This window comes from Myotis yumanensis, unplaced genomic scaffold, assembly GCF_028538775.1.
Source record: "Myotis yumanensis isolate MYYU_CA2020_CCGP unplaced genomic scaffold, mMyoYum1.0.hap1 SCAF_12, whole genome shotgun sequence".
NCBI lineage: Eukaryota > Metazoa > Chordata > Mammalia > Chiroptera > Vespertilionidae > Myotis > Myotis yumanensis.
The window spans coordinates 61,887,332-61,905,192 of record NW_027223763.1 but is presented as its reverse complement, the minus strand read 5'-3'; positions in this window follow the sequence as shown (position 1 = coordinate 61,905,192).

Sequence of the window (17,861 nt, the reverse complement as noted above, 5' to 3'; positions counted from 1 at the left end):
CACTATGCTTTAATTATGTTCAATTTGTAACAATGAAAATACATCCTGCATATCAGATATTTACGTTATGATTCATAACAGTAGCAAAATTACAGTTATGAAGTAGCAACGAAAATAATTTTATGGTTGGGGGTCACCACAACACGAGGAACTGTATTAAAGGGTCGCGGCATTAGAAAGGTTGAGAACCACTGGTCTAGAAAGTGGTTTAGAGTGGCTATTTAAAACTGGTCCCTAACTAACTTCATGCAAGCAGGGTTTAGGGGTGGGCAAACTTTTTGACTCGAGAGCCACAATGGGTTCTTAAACTGGACCGGAGGGCGGGAACAAAAGCTTGGATGGAGTGTTTGTGTGAACTAATATAAATTCAAAGTAAACATCATTACATAAAAGCGTACGGTCTTTTTTTTTTTTTTTTTTTTTTAGTTTTATTCATTTCAAATGGGCCGGATCCGGCCCGCGGGCCTTAGTTTGCCCACGGCTGGGCCCCTTGCGATGAGGTGAGGGATAGAGTGGAGGAAGCCTGCTGCTGATCTGTCAGCTCTGAAGCCCTGGATCCGCTCCTCCGGCCCGCGAGGTTCCCGGCGGATGAAGACCAACTTTAGGCCCGGAGGTGGGGACACAGGTCAGCGTCGCCACCCTGAAAGCGAGTCCCGGGCTGGACCTCGCATCCGCCGGAGCCGGCGAGCTCGCAATCGAGCTGCATTCACCCCGAGAGCCGGGATGGGCGCTCTGGAGCCGGGCTCATTCGAGTCCTCGGGCCTCCTCCGGGTCCTGCACTCGCCCTCCTCTACGCTGCTTCTTCCCTTCCTTCCCCCGCTTTCCCTGCTCGGAGCGGAGGGACCGGGCCGGGGCCGGGGCCGGGTGAGCGGGTGCCCGCAGGACCCGTGCGTTGGGGTTGCTGAGAGGAAAGACGCGGGTGGGGAGCAGAGGCGGCGGGAGCGAGCGGCGGAGCCGGGCGGCGGGAGCGTGCGGCGGCGTCTGGCTGCGGGCGGTGCAGAGCGCGGGCCGGAGGAGGCTGCGCGGGGCCGGGGGCCCGAGACACAGAACCGGGTAGAGGGGGGGGGGGGGCCGCGGGAGAGGCGCGGGAGCAGCTGGCGGGGGAGGGGAGCGCCGAGGCCGCGGAAAGAGGAAGATGCTTAAAGGTTAAAACCGAAAATAAAAAAAAAAAACTGCCGGGTTGAAATGACCGCCAAAGCGGGGAGCGGAGGGAAAGGGCCCCCACCCCCTCTCCAGCAGGGACCCCGCTCTGCCTACCTGGTCCGGCGCCTGGCCTGTCCTCTGGCACCGCCAGCACCACGCAGGGTGGCGGTGTCGCGATGGCTGCAAGCAGCGGTTTCTTTTCCCCGCATCTCAGATTCTAGCGCCATTTCTTTCAAAACTGACATCTGGCCTCCTGAATGGCGGGGAGCGCAATGACGTGATCTGGCTTTGTTTTTCTTTCTTTCTTTTTCTCTTGTTAAATCATCCGGTTTGGAGAGGTGGAAGACCCTCGGCGAGGGGCGCAAGGAGCACCGCAAGAGAAGCCGGGAGCCGGCGCGAGCCGCCGCGGAAGCGCCCAGCCCGTTCCTGGTCGCTGTCAGGTGACGGACGTAGAGGGCGGGGGGGGGGGGGGGGGGGGCTGCCCGGAGGAGCGTCAGTCTTCAGGACCTGGAGCTGTCACCGCGTGGGGCGCCGGGGGTTGGGGGGGTGGGGGGAGTGGCAGGGGGCGCCGATGGGCGGGAAAGAGGCGGTGGGGGGAGGGAGAGGGACGTCGGGCTCTTGTCGTGGGCGCGCGCCGCCCTCGGCCTGCCTTCCACGCGCCCGCTGGGTGCGAGCGGCCCCGCGCTCGTGTGGAGGACCGGGTCGAGCCGACGCGCGCCGGGGACGCGGGCGCGCGCCTTAGGGGCGGCGATGGGCCCCTCGGCGGCTTGTGGGTCTCGGTTTTAACCCAGGGGGACGGGCGCAGCGCGACTTCGCTCCGATCCCAAAAGGCGGCGCGGCGCGGCGCCGGCGCAGCTCGGCAGCGACCAGAAGATGGTGCGCACCTATCTGGTCACCGTGCGGTTTCGGCGCGCGTGCGGCCCCCCGCGCGAGAGAGCGTTCGTGATCGAATTCCTGCGGCCCGCGGGCGAGTGGGCAGCGCCGGGCTGGCGGGCCGCCGTGGCCCTCGTGCTGACACTGGTGAGGAACCAGCGCCGAGCCCGGCAGCCGCATCCTGGAAGACCAGGTAGGAAAGGCCTCTCGGTCCCCGCAAAACCCGCCGGTGTGTGACCCCGCTGGGCGTGATTGCACGCGCGGAGCAGTCCCCTCCCGGGGGTGGAGGCTCAGTGCGAGCTCGCTCTCCACGCGGGTTACACGCACTTAGAGGTGAGCTTCTTTCAATATTTTGAGCTATTGAGCCCGGAACCCTTTCGGCCTCCTGAGTCCCGTGAAACTCGGGGGGCGAGAGGTGGAGGGGGGGTGGTCCTAAACCCATCTCAGAAGTAGCCCTGGGTTCCCTGGGTGGGACCGTCAGTGCAAATACACACACACACACACACACACACACACACACCACCGGAATTGGCACCAGGTGTATTCCCAGGGCACTTGGTGACTTTATGGGGTCCTGGAGGGAAGTATTACTAACGGGCTCAGTTTTCTGGAGGCCGCCTTTTTCTCCCCAGCCTTCCTGCTGGGTCAACCTTCCCTCCTGGCAGTAATCGCCGGTAGTCTGACTTCCCGGAGCAGTAACAGTGGTGGATGGATCAGTCACTACTAAGTGGAGATTTTGCAGCCGAGATGGGCTTTCGAGTGAGTGGCAGGTTTATTCAAATGTCTCGGGACCATGGTCGAATGTTTAGAAGACGGTGGTAAATCCAGGGAGTCACAACCAATCTTATTTTAACCATCTCAAGCCACAATGAGCACTTTTTTAAAAAGTGAGGCCTACTTCTTGAAAAACAGACTCACTCCTAGGTAGTGTATCTTCATAGCAGATAAATCGTGATACAGTCGGTGTAATCTCCCATGGCCAGAATAATGGAAAATATATATCTAGTTACAATATGCAGAAACCTATTAATACTTGGGTAATAAATCAACGAACAATTTAATGAGGTTTCATTTTTGTGACCATCTTTGTTGCATCATTTCCTCTGGAATATCTGTTTTTGAAAAATGCAAAGGCCAGCAGAGGGGTAATTAGTTTTTATTGTAATGTTAATTGGCTTTTTGACATGCAAATATAAATTGTTAAAACTATCAATGTTTAATTAGATGTTTACATTTCAATTGGCAAAAGTTTACAAACAATTTATAAGGGAAATCACATTTTCTTTTTCCCATTATTATGAAAGTTAAATTTTTAAAGAATCGTAGCAGGAGCTTATAAAGAATTTCATAGGGCGATCCTGTTGGGTCTTTTAATGGTGCTTTATTCTTAGCAGCAAACATTTAGCCACTATATGTTTTTTAGTATCAGAGTTGTTAATATTACTCTCTATATAAAGCTATTTTATTTAAATTATTTTGTACTAGAAATATATAGTAACAAAAAAATTTTAATCTATGTAAATACTGTAATTATGTGTTTTCTAGTTCAGGAATACACAATATAGTATTGTGATGACTTTAAGTTATAGAAGATATTTTATAGTATGTTGTATAAAATGTTAAAAACGTACAAATGACACATTCATTCAAAGAAGCAGTGTATTTCTTTTTATTTAGGTATAAATCAATTTTCAGGAATAATGTGCAAAGTTATTTTAAAATGCATTGACCATATGAAAAGCCCGATTTTAAGCAAATATATGAAAACAGAACACATGACTTTGGTAGAATAGAATGTCTTGAAAATATGTGCAATTCTCCAACTTCATATGTGAAATTATACACATAAATAAACATCTGGAATTATTAATTATAAATGATAAGTAATTATATATTGGATAATTATGTTATAATTTATGCAATCTTTGAAAGCCACATTGCCAAAAAAATAACTTGTATGAATTATTTAATATTAATGCAAATATGTAAGGTGTTATTTAACATATTTTTAGTTTCTGCAACTCCGTTTACTATGACTTTTTATTTTTATGATTGGAAATGTATAAAATAAAATCCCACATTACCAGTTTGTTATCACACATGTGTGGTGAATTACATTAATTGATTTGTTACTTCTGCTTGGTGTGTTTACAAAATAATATTTTTATGAGACTAAATATCTATTTGTTGACAAGAGTTTTAGTGTTTTCTCAAGGTAATCACTATATAGTTAGCATAATCCATCATTTCCAATGTGATCCCCCCTAACATTAGTTCTAAGAACAATAACCTTTTCAGGAATCAAGACTTAATATTAATTTACTTCTTTGAGGATCCTTGAATTTTAAAAATTCCATTGTCTCTAAGATAACAGTGATGTAGCCTATTGCTGTCTATGTCCAGGATATTTTACAGGTCTCCTCATTACATATTAGTTCATCACTACTATCATGGTAAAATTAAGCTAAACCATTTTCCCAACATGTGAACAACTGTTAGTAAATTGATCCACATCATCTCAAAAATACTTCCTTTTTTTTTTCCCCTAACAGAAGGCTGAACATCTGGCCAGTGATTTTACTCTTTTAAAACCGTTAGTCCTTTTCCAGAAGTGTAACAATCTCAGCCCCTCCAGCGCTGGCTGCGCCTATTCACTACTTCAGTAAATATAGGACAAATGTGTTGCTATACCTATTTCCAAGGGTCCTGGGGTTAGGCCTCTGGTCTCCGCACTTGCCCCCTTCTCCATTGACTTCAGGTTGGGGCTCCCCCGCTTCTCAGAGCTGGATCAGGGTCCAAACGTGGGATCCCTGGACCCCAAAGAGAACACACACTAGGAAGTGAGATTCGAGCTGCTCCCGGCTCTCCCCATCTCCCACACCTCAAGGCACTTCCTGGACTCAATTCCTAGAGAAGGCCCGAGTCCTCGATGTTTTAATTGGCAGCTGGGGTAAGGCCCTCCAGCAGTTTAGCCGCTGGCATAATTATGACCCCACTCCACAAATGCATTTCTTCTACTTTTAGTCTCCCCTGGGCTTCGCCCCTCACCCCAATTATTTCCACAGATAAAATTTGATCAGAATAACTATCTGCAGAACAGGGGTTATATGTAGATCCAGACTGGGGGGTGGGGGGCTCACTGGGTGGAGAAGGGTGTGGGGGCAGGCAGAGTCTGAGTGGGCCTTGTGGACACAGAAGTGCCAGGTATGACCAGAGACACGCCTTTCGGTCACTTCCCGAGCTTGAAACTGGCGGAGCTTTATTTTCTTTCTGGAAGGGAGGGGTTGAAGTAGAGGTAGGTACATTCCAGAGACCCAGAAATCCTGGGGGAAGTGCAGTTCCAAGACTCAGGGCCATTTGGGGCCCTTACATTATAGAAAATGCCTACCGATCCTAAATCATGGTATTTCTGTGTTGTTATTATTATTATTATTATTATTATTATTATTATTCACCAATCCGACATGTATTGTAAATTGTTAGATTTGCTGTTAATAGCATTTTTTTAAAAGAAGGGAGTGTTGAAGTTGTTTGTTTCATGAGCCCTAGAATGATTGTTGCGTTTGGGCGAAACTACATAATCAGGAAGAAGTAATAAAAGGGAAAGAAAATTAAAACCATCAGCTACAAAATTTAAAATTCCAGTACCTCAGATGTCCTTTGAAAAAGAGTAAGTTGATTTTTATTTTTTGTATTACAAATAACATAATGGCTTTGTTCGTAAAAATATAAACATTTTATCACAAATGACCTTTTAACCCTTCGATACTAGCTTTCAGTTAACCCCTTTACCTTAAAAAAAAATCTCAGAATTAATTTAAATGGATGCAAAGCCAATAGGAACTTTTTTAAGAGAAGAAAAGTTTTGTAGAGGTTCAGAATATGTGAGCAAAGATATACATATAATCTCGTAAGCAAACTGAAGCTAATAAAATCATGTAGAGTGGTGTGAATAAATACGACTTTACTTTGTTAATTTAAGCAGGCGAGGAGTGAGACATCAAAGGTAGGAAAGAGTATCAGCAGCAGCATTACCTGGGCTGCTGTTTAAGATCCATATTTCTGGGTTTGCTCCCAGGAAATTGGATTCAGCATATTTGCTTTTGGTGCACTTGAAGGAGATTCTGTTACAGGTGGCTTACTGGTACACCATTGACAAATAAATAACTTTATTTTTGCTTATTTATGTTTTAATCAAGGTCCAGGCTTTTAAGTAAGATTTAAAATTTCAGAATCAGTCGATCACACTTTGGTGTTTTGTGTGTGTGTGTGTGTGTGTGTTTTAATATATTTTATTGATTTTTTACAGAGAGGAAGGGAGAAGGATAGAGAGTTAGAAACATCGATGAGAGAGAAACATCGATCAGCTCCCTCCTGCACACCCCTTATTGGGTATGTGCCAACAACCAAGGTACATGCCCTTGACGGGAATCGAATTGAACCTGGGACCCTTCAGTGAGCCAAACCGGTTAGGGCAGTTGATCACACTTGGAATCCCAGGACACTGAATCTGAGTCATAAGGAGGAGCTATTTTATCAGATGAAGGAGAGCCTTTATTATTATGAGATCTTTCATCTGAATTGGAAGACTATCTCTTTTAATAATAAGGACCATTCTCTATATATGTCTATACCATCTTGCAACCCTGACGGAGAAACAAAAAGACCTTTCAACACTCCAGTTGCCACCTGGAGTGAAAGGGCACAGGTTTTTACAATCAGAACATATTTTGGGGGAAGGGTATAGCAGGATATACTTGTGTGGTAAAGCTTGTAGCATCAGACAGAAAATTTCCACATGAAACATTCATGGTATCTAATCTTTTTGAAACACTATATATACATTTACCCCTGTTTACAGAGAATGAATGGTGCTTTCTAGGTAGAGTAATAGTGGTTTCCTTCATTTCATTTTATTATCCAAACCTGAAATCATGCTGGTTAAACATGGCAACCTAAAATTATGTAAGTGAGGAAAAACAAAACATAGAAGTATTTCACAGGTTTAAATTCTACTTAAGATCATGACAAAATTGCAGTACAGTATAGCCATAACAGAATAAAGCATTTATGGACAAGATGATGGGTCCTTGTGTCTCTGTAAAAACACATTGAGGAGCCGAAACCCGTTTGGCTCAGTGGATAGAGTGTCGGCCTGTGGACTGAAGGGTCCCAGGTTCGATTCTGGTCAAGGGCAAGTGCCTGGGTTGCTGGCACATCCCCAGTAGGAGATGTGCAGGAGGCAGCTGATCGATGTTTCTCTCTCATCGATGTTTCTGACTCTCTATCCCTCTCCCTTCCTCTCTGTAAAAAATCAATAAAATATATATATTTTTAAAAAACACATTGAGGAGAGGGGAAATAGATATATGACTAAGGTAAGCTAAAAAGTAATTTGCAAAAACTAAAATAGTATGCCTTTAAAATTATAATCATAATTATTTTGCTTTTAAATACAATTTGTTTAACGTTGCATCAGTTACTTTGCTGGTGTGCTGAGGTTAAAAGCCTATGTTTTGGTTTCTTTTTTTGAGTGCCATTTTTTCGCTCTACTTGGCTCAGGCTGCCAGAGCATCTGACTCAGCAACTGTACAATTCTTTCACCCAATTTAAAGAAACAGTAGCTATCAAAAGAACAATGACTCCCCCGATTGCAAATCTTTCCCACCCCATAGAAAAAGTAGTATATTTTAAATTATAAAATAATTGTTAAATGTGTATACACCATGGAACACTTTGAATTTTACCCCAGTCAATTTACATGCTGAATAGTTGAAGTTTAATATGTTTTATGTAATAGGTGATTTTTAAAAGAAGCTTATTAAAACTTTCAAAAGCATATGGTCAAGTTTCCTTTCTCTTTACCCTTCAAAATGATCATTACAAGGAGCTTAATAGTAATAGGGCACATCAACTTACATGATCTCATTTAATGGTCACATTCTCATTATGTTTTAGGGATTTTGTTCATCACGTCATAGACTGGAGACTGAGGCTCCAATAACTTGTTGCACCGTCTTTGTGCTTCTTACCCCAAATGCCTCCACTTCCTACTTTATAAGGAAAGTACCTACCTATCAACTACCTCTCCACTGACTACATCTCTTTGTAGGTTGCTGAACTCTTTGGGATTTCTGTTTTTCTCAGCATTAGCCACGTATGTCCCAGTAAACATATATTGATTGAGTGAAATGAAAAAGTTCTGAAAAATAAGGCAATATAATAAATAATAACTGAAGCCCCTGTGAATTCTAAAAGTCACTGAAACTCATAATAAAACAAGGGGATTGATTTTTTTCAGAAATTTGTTTCTTGCCCAGAATGAAACTAATTCAAAACTTCCTTGTAAATTTAATATAAAATACTTACAATATAAATCACTTTGATTTAAGAGCAATTAATGGGAAACCTATGTACCAGCACAGGAATCACTTGAAAGATGAAGTAGAAAGTTACTTTCTTAGAATATATGACGTATGATTAGAGTTCATTTCCTTTCCTTACTAGCTGTGTGGTATTTGGACTAAGAACTTCAAACTCTTAGTGCTTTCATTTTCCCATCCATAAGCCTGAAATGTGCTCTATAGTACTCACCTAAGAAGAACTAGGTCAAATACTATATATAAAAATACATTTTAAATGTTCAGTTGGCATATATTTGTCAGTTATTATCAAAGTACCTAAATTAACTATGCCATTAAAAGAACATTAGTTTACTTTTACAGTAAATGCCTACTTCAGTAGACTTAATTATCCAGAGTAGCTAGAAATCCTGAATTCCATTTTAAAGAATATACAGATCATAATAAAAGTATATCTGTTTATTCCAGCTCTGGCACATTCTAAGGTGTCAGTAAATTTGCTTACTATTTTAAAGGATGGCCTTTACAGTGTGACTCTAAACGCTTCTAGTATTCATACTGTTAATAATAATTTCTGGAGGGAACACTGAGGTAATAGATCTTAATTCCTCTGTAATGGTTGCTGCAGTCTGAGTATCTGCATCAATAGTTTTAGTGTAGAATTTTCTAAAAAGAATTTAGTATAAAAAGTGTGTGTGGGGTGTGTGTGTTTGAAGGAAAGAGGGGAAGAAACATTAAGGTGATCCTCAAAACCTTCAAAATGTCTGTCTTCATGGAATTTTAATTTTGAGAGATCTCACCATGGAACCTAGGACCCAGTGTTTTGAAGGAACTTTTGCTATTATATCTGCTTGATCCTTAGCACAATTAAAATTTTGGCCCTAGCCGGTTTGCTCAGTGGATAGAGCGTCAGCCTGCGAACTGAAAGGTCCCAGGTTCAATTCCGGTCAAGGGCACATGCCCAGGTTGTGGGCTTGATCCCTGGTTGGGGACTTGTAGGAGGCAGCCGATCCATGATTCTCTCTCATCATGGATGTTTCTGTTTATCTCTCCCTCTTCCTTCCTCTCTGAAATCAATAAAAATATATTTTTTTTAAAAATTTTTTACAGATTATCCTAGTTAAGCCATAAGTGTCAACATGTAAACCTGTTTTGATTAAATGATTTTTTAATCAAAAAGTCTGTCCTACAAGGTGACCTTCAAATGCAAGCCACGGACGTATTTAAGTTTTCTAGTAACTACATTACAAAAACTAAAAAGAAGTAGGTAGAAATTATTTTAAAATAGATTTAATTTAACCCAATATATCAAAGATATTATCTTCACAATCATAAAAACCATTAATGAAATATTTCATATTATTCTCTGCAATAAGTCTTTAAAATAAGTGGGCATTTCACACTTATAGCAAAACTCAATTTGGACGAGGCATATTACAGTGCTCAATAGATACATGTGGCCAGCAGGTGCCATAGTGAACTTCACGGAGCCAAGTACCAATTGAAAAGAAATAGAGGGGCCCTAACTGGTTTGGCTCAGTGGATAGAGCATCGGCCTGCGGACTGAAGGGTCCCAGGTTTGATTCCGGTCAAAGGCATGTACCTTGGTTGCGGGCACATCCCCAGTAGGGAGTGTGCAGGAGGCAGCTGATTGGGATGTTTCTTTCTCATCGATGCTTCTAACACTCTATCCCTCTCCCTTCCTCTCTGTAGGATAGCAATAAAAAATATTTTTTAAAAAAAGAAAAGAAATAGAGGGGACAAATGAGCATGTGAGCCTCACCATAAGGATTCAATCAGAAAAATCCAGACTTGGGAATTCAAAAGGTCAAAAGCTGGCTTCTTCAACAAATTAGTGGCAAGGAAAAAGGGAGATGGAGGAAGAATCTGTAGATTAATAGAATGAAAAGACAAAGGAGAAAAAGAGGAAAATTTTAAAGGTAATGTGTAGAATTGGACAGAGGTGATAAAACTATAAGAAAAGCAAAAACACCATTTCCATAAATATTAGTATAGTGATTACATTTGGGGAGAAAATGGAGTTTTCATTGGAATGATAGCTTCTGGATTGGTTGACAAAGTGGCACTTTCTTTAACTGGGGAGTGGTTACATCTTACAATAATTCATGATACATTTGTTTTAAGCACTTTTACAAAAAAAAGATATGAAATAAAAAAATTTAAGGTGACCTTCAGCTATTAATATTCACATTTAGTGGGATACCAAGGAGACAAAATATATTAAATATGCATCCTTAAGGCAAAATTGACTTAGTCAGTAAACACAAAGTATATTCTGTTAATATTGCCTTTTAAAAAAATGAAGGCTGTAATTTATAATCTTAACTATAAGAAAGAACAATATAAAACTATACCCTCAACCCAGAGACTCAAAGGAAAGCATGAGTGGAAATGTTAAATCTGTAAATGGAAGATGCTAAAACATGAATAGGAAGCATTTTTAAAATTCATTCAGGGTTGAGATATATCATCAAGAAGTTGATTTCTTCCAGAGGAGTTTAATCCCATATTAGGTGAAGAATTAGACTTGAAGGAGAGTGTTCCAACACAAGGAAATTCTGTATGATCTTTTACAATATCAGAGGAGAATTGGACTTTAGAACTCTCAGAAGTCCAGGAAAGGCAAAAAGAAAGAAAGGAAAAAGGAACATAACAGTAAGACTATGGAAGCCCAAGAAGGCAGGCTACTTTAAAGGGTAGTTGTGGGGAGGAGCTGATAAGGTCTCCATTTGAAGAGCAAACTTCAATATAGATTCCGCTGAATTAGAATGCCCTAAGCCATTATTAAACCCAGTCAGCCATGAACATTGAACTCCTACCACCAAGAGTGAAAAGTGAGTACAATGTTATTTGTATGTTCCAACAGTATATTTGCATTCTAATAGCACACACATAGCAGCAGCTAAGCAAAATGGAATACTACATGTGCTCATGCTCGGCAGTTAAGAGGGCAACACGTGTTTGAAAGGAGAAAATCAACCCCATTAGGGAGGAAAAGAGGAATATGGGAATAGAGGTTTAGAGAAGGGAAACTTTACAATTCCTCAGTTTGGCTATGGTTTCCCCTATTGTACCTCCTAGTTGAACTGCACACCAGGGAGTGGTAGTGGGTGGCAGGAAATGCAGGGGAAACACTGAACCACTCCATTGTCACGAACCATGATTTAATGAAGGTTTTGGTTCGTTCATTATAACAGTCAATTTTATTACAAAGAAGCTCTGTTTTCAGGGGGTTAGAACTCGAAGAAGACAGAACTAATCACATCTTTTCGAAGGGAGTTTGCTTGTTCAAACCACAGATACCTGCCAGAATGAACAGTGCTGAACAAAATAATATCCAAGAGGAAATTGGCTTTGATGGCCTAATTGAATAACATGATAGTAAACATGCTATCTATTCTCAAAAAGTTAAGTTCTGTTTATTGAGAGCCTACTGTGTGCCTAAATGCCTAGATTTTTTAATACATCTGGCATTATGTGTTCCTTATAAGAACCCTAACGAGGTAAGTTTTATTGTCTCTACTTTGAGAGGTGAGGAAAAGGAGGCTCAGAAAGTTTTCATTATTTATTCAAGGCTGCAGAGATGGTCAATGGGGAACAGGTCTATCTGAGTATAAAGCCTGGGATTGTCCCATTGCCCATGCTGCATGGTGTCTCCTCCAAGATTATTATTAAGGATAGGTAACATCTCTCACCAGCCACATCTGTGCCAGTTAGAGTAAGCAGCTGTGACCATAGGAAAAATATGGAGAAAGGGCTGAGTTCAAGACCTGCAGCAAACATGTATTTACTGGGTAACTATGGCAGTGTAACTGTGGCAGTGTACCACCCTTCATGTTCTTATCTGTAAATCAAGGGGGGAGGTTTTTGAAAAGCAATTTTGCAATATATGTCAAGAGCCTTAGACTCTTTGAAAAATTGCAATACTGTTTATTGTAGCCATTAGAAACAACTTAAATATCTGACAACATAGACATCTTTAAGTAAACCATAACATATTTTTAGTGGAATGTGTTGTAGCTGTTAAAAGTAGTGTATGGAGAAGTTGGGGAAATGCTTAGAAATTGTATTATTTCCACAAGAACTGAACAAGAAATAAAACAGGAAGTATTTCAAAATCTTAACCGTTACTGCTTCTGTGTAGTGCAGTTTTTATTTTCCTATGCAGATAATTTCTTTCTTTTTTAAAAAAATATATTTTATTGATTTTTTACAGAGAGGAAGGGAGAGAGATAGAGAGTTAGAAACATCAATGAGAGAGAAACATCGATCAGCTGCCTCCTGCACACTCCCTACTGGGGATGTGCTCACAACCAAGGTACATTTTCTTGACCAGAATTGAACCTGACCAAACCAGTTAGGGCTGCAGATAATTTCTTAAACTTTTTACATATGTAAACTATAATCAGGAAAAAATCATTTTAAAATTATGGGACTGGGTTAAGTGACTTAGAGTGGCCTTCAAGATCCAACTTTCTATCACATTCCCAAAAGTGAAGAATTTTCACCTTGGTCTAGGATTTGCAACCTGCTTGAAGGCACAATGTTGAAAGAAAGGTAAGGGTTGCTGAGTTGCCATCGTGTACTGTACAAATCAATCCACAGGAAAACAGTGGGAAGAGCTGGGAATGCTGAGGTTAAATTCCGCCTCCTTGTGCATTGTCACTTAAGTACTCTGGGCTTCTTTTTTCTGATCTATGAAGGAAGGACGATATCTGTATCCCACAGGACAGCTGTGGGGTGAGAAATGTTTTATAAAACTGCTTCATGGCCGAGGCCGGTTTGGCTCAGTGGATAGAGCATCGGCCTGCAGACTGAAAGGTCCCAGGTTCGATTCCGGTCAAGGGCATGTGCCTGGGTTGCGGGCACATCCCCAGTGGGAGATGTGCAGGAGGCAGCTGGTCGATGTTTCTCTCTCATCGATGTTTCTAACTCTCTATCTCTCTCCCTTCCTCTCAATGGAAGGAATCAATGGAATATATTTTTTTTAAAAAACTGTTTCATGCTTCTCACAAAGTTGGGTTTCAGTGGATGGTAGCCATTACAATTTTCTTGGCAACTTAGAATAAATTTCCTATGGTCTCTATTTCTGTTTGTCTGTCTCTCTTCTAATTATATACGCTATTGCTTATTTTGTTCCTCAGGATGAGGCTGATTCTCAATATTTGTGCATGTAAACAAATTATATATACAAATACATACTATAGACATAGGTATATATAGAGTTATATGTATACATGCACACATACTGTGCTAATCTTTTAGTTTTCTCTACTGGCCAAATAGCTACAAATAGATGTAATTAATTCACCATAAGAAATTTCTCAATTACAAAAGCAGATAGCTACAAAAATAATTGTTAGGAAGTGATTGTTTTTGTGAGCTGCACAGATTACTCATTTCACAAGAGTCTACCCAAGAGATGCTTTTAATAGTAAACTCCTTACATAGATTTAAAATTATGCATGCTTTGCACACAATTTAGAAATGACTTCTGTCATCCTTAAATTGATCTTGGAAGATGATGATAGGTACTGCAGAGTCTATACCTAGTTAATACTTTGGAGACTAAAATGGAAAAAGCTGGACTTACCTATAATTATGATTCAGGTTTATAAGCAAGTGAAGACATTTTGAGTTTTTTGCTCCTTGCCAAAGTCCTATTTGAGCAGGAAGAGGAATTTTCCAATAATTCTGAGTGAACAGAGATGTCAGAGTCCCCACAAGAGTGCCTTATTCATAGCAGACCCTCAATAATTGTGCTCTATTGAATTTAACTAGAGAACAGTAAAGGGGAGAAGAAGCATCTCCCACCTTGAATTGTTCATAGATCTCATCCTAGGGACACACTCCCTTTTCTCACAAACCTGTGGGGAGGTCTGTTCTGTTTTCTCAGAGGTCCCCCTTTCATGCTAAAGCTACCTTTCTCCTGGTGGAAAAATAATTAAAGGGATACCTGGCATTCCTTCCCTTTAAAAATACTCAGATTGGACCCTGAGGACCCTTAGAATTCTTACCCAGAACACTTCAAGGTGTACTTCTCTTGGCTGAACAACAATCTCTGAGGCATAATTATTATTATGCCCTCTTTGTAGATGGGGATATTGAAGCCAGAATAAAGTATCTCTTGCTCAAGGAGCTAATGTAGGTGGCGGAGCTTGGTTTGGGGTCCTCTTTTTCCTTTATTAACTCTTTCTAAATTAAAAGGGAGCATGAAATTAGTCTTCAAATTCATTTGTCATTAGAACAGTCTCCTTTGCCTTAGTCTTCAAATAATCCTCTCCTGCACCCAGCATTCCCTCCCAGGGTCCATCTATTCAGGCTTAGCCCTGCTACATCTAGAAAATCCATTACAGGGCTCTGATAAGCTATTTCCTAAGGAGCTTTCCTTAATTATATGATCCTCTCCAAACCCTGAAATACAACATTTTTTTTTTCCTGGTTACACAGTTCTGCAGTGTCAGAATGCATCTTCCTTCACCTAGACTATTAATGCAGACTCCCCTCAAGAGCTCTTCCCAATTCAAGGCCACCTTCCTCCTCCTGAGAAGCAATTATGTTGATAGTTGTTAGCAATACATCCTCTTGACTAAAGACCATTCTTTTTTTTTTTTAATACACAACTTAAAGCCAAGTGCCTGACATAGAATATGTGCTCAGTTACTGTTTGTCAAATAAAGTTATGAAGGATGGTTTTCAGAAAAGCAACTCTGACTTGTCTAACACATTTATTATGTTTAATTAATTAGACTAGTGAATAAATGTACATGATACAAAAATTTAAACAATACTAGTAGCAGAAATGCAAAGAAAGTTTCAGGCCCATCCCAGTTCCTCATTTCCTCCCCCACATTTATAGACTTTTCTGTATCTCTCCAGAGATGTTCTATTTATATTTTATTTCAGCTTTATTTTGTTTAACTATATATTGTTTAATAACAATACTAATATTGAACAGGGTAAAAAGATGTCTGCTTTTAAAATAGTTTTTGTGTGTGTCTCACTTATACTAACTTCTTGAGGTATAAAGGATAGAGCAAGGCAGAGATCTCATTTTAAAGAGAAGCTTTAAATAGTCTCAAAAGTCTAAAAGCAGTTAATTAGGTACATCAGGACTGTCATTTGGTCCCAGTACAGAGCTATTTCTCCAACACCTTTTATTTCCTCAATAAAATGTTGCTTATCATATAATATGTTTGCATACGCTGCATATCATTCCTTGCCAATTTTGCCATGCGTTGTCAGAACCAGAATGTAATTTCAGAATACTGCCTTCTCAAATATCTTTCTGGTGATGTTTTTTTTTTTTGTTTTTTTTTTATATTTTATTGATTTTTTACAGAGAGGAAGGGGGAGAGATAGAGAGTTAGAAACATCGATGAGAGAGAAACATCGATCAGCTGCCTCCTGCACACTCCCCACTGGGGATGTGCCCACAACCCAGGTACATGCCCTTGACCGGAATCGAACCTGGGACCTTTCAGTCCGCAGGCCGACGCCCTATCCACTGAGCCAAACCGGTTTCGGCTCTGGTGATGTTTTGAATTGATATTCATATCTAGAATTTCTATTTAATGTGTAGGCTTTCTGGAGTAGCGCCATTGCAAGGTTTCATTTCATTTAAATAAAATGTTCAAGTGCTCCAGTGGCATCATGATCTCCACACTCAGCTGGGTTCTACAGGCTGATGGAAAAGCTACCCTAAGTCCTGCTCACCAGTCCCTCTTTCATTAAAAACAGATACCAGTAGTTCTCAACCTTCCTAATGCCACGACCCTTTAATACAGTTCCTCATGTTGTGGTGACCCCCAACCATAAAATTATTTTCTTTGCTACTTCATAACTGTAATTTTGCTACTGTTATGAATCATAATGTAAATATCTGATGTGCAGGATATATTTTCAGGGCTCTCAACCCACAGGTTGAGAACTGCTCTGACTGTCACCACTCGCTCTCACTTCCTAACCCACCATCTTGTCCTCACTGCAAGCAAACCAGCCTCTTCCGTTCATGGAAGGAAGTGCTTCAACTTCCTCAATCCAAGTTTATGACCATTCCCTGTGCCTTGTAATCCATTTCTTCCTGAAATTGTAGGGACCTCAGGTCCTCAGAAATACCCTATCTTGCCTGTGACCTGAATTTCTTTTTTTCTCTTCTAGCTGTTCTCTTCTTCACCTGGCATTTTCCCTTCAGGGTATTGTGTGTGTTCAGGTCTATGCTCCCCTTCACTATACATCACCTTGAACTAACACAGTTAAGCTCTGAAAGAGTTGTCTGCACAGTGTTCTTGCCATCTAACTCACTCTTGGTTTTCCTTCTGACAATCTGAGCAGTCCTTTGAGGCTCCTTTGCAGGCTCCTTCCTGAAGTTTATTTTTCCAGCTTCTCACCATACGTCCATCCTACTGGATTCCTTTCAGCATTCCCAGACTTCCATACCTTTGCTCATGCTCTCACCTCTGCCTGGAACATCATCTTCTTTTACATCTTTATACTCTTACACCTTTCTTCAAGAGTGGGGCCAGCTTTCAGCATCCACATAGCCTTTACTTAAGCCACCAGAATGAGTTTTCATTTTCTCGTATCATTTTCTGTTTCCCTTGGCTCTTCTGTGCATGTAATGCTTCATTTAATTCCTACATTGATATTCGAGGCAAGTACTATTATTATCCCAGTAATATTGAAATACAGATGAGAAAACTAAAGCCCAGATACATTAAGTAACTTTGTTCAAAGTTATAAAGCGACTAAGTAAAAAGTTTAGGTTTGAAAAATTCATAGACACAGACAACAGTATTGTGGTTATCACAGGGAAAAGGGGGTTGGAGGTAGTTAAGGGTAAAGTGGGTCAAATATATGGTGATGGAAGATTTGACTTTGGTTGCTAGACACACAATTCAATATACAGATAATGTGCCATAGAACTGTACACTTGAAACCTATATAATTTTATTAACCAAGGTCACCCCAATATACTTACTTTTTTTAAAAGTCCTGTTTTGAACCTCAGTAGTCCAACTCCATAGCCCATACATTTAACACTTTCCCCAAACGTATCCCTCCCCCCATGCTCTACACTTAGCCTCTGAGCTTTTTAAATGAATGAACAAATGTTAGTCTTTTTTTCTTAAAAGACTGATCAGAACAGAGATAGGTTGAAATTTCATAGTATACATTTTCAAAACTGCCAAGGCAATGCAAACCTTCTTCAGTCATGGGACGAAGAAAAGCTCAGGGATAGTAATAACCAACACACTTTTGGAATTTAAAAAGCTCTTTGACATACATCATCTTATTTTATCAATCCATGGCATAGATTATGGTTCCATTTCACACATGAGGAGTCGGAGGCTGGCATAACCAGCAGTGGGATCCTCCATGTCTGTATATAATGCAGCTAAGGGATGTTTTTATATGGTTACATCACATTTCATTGAGCTACAGTCCAATATATTGCACAAC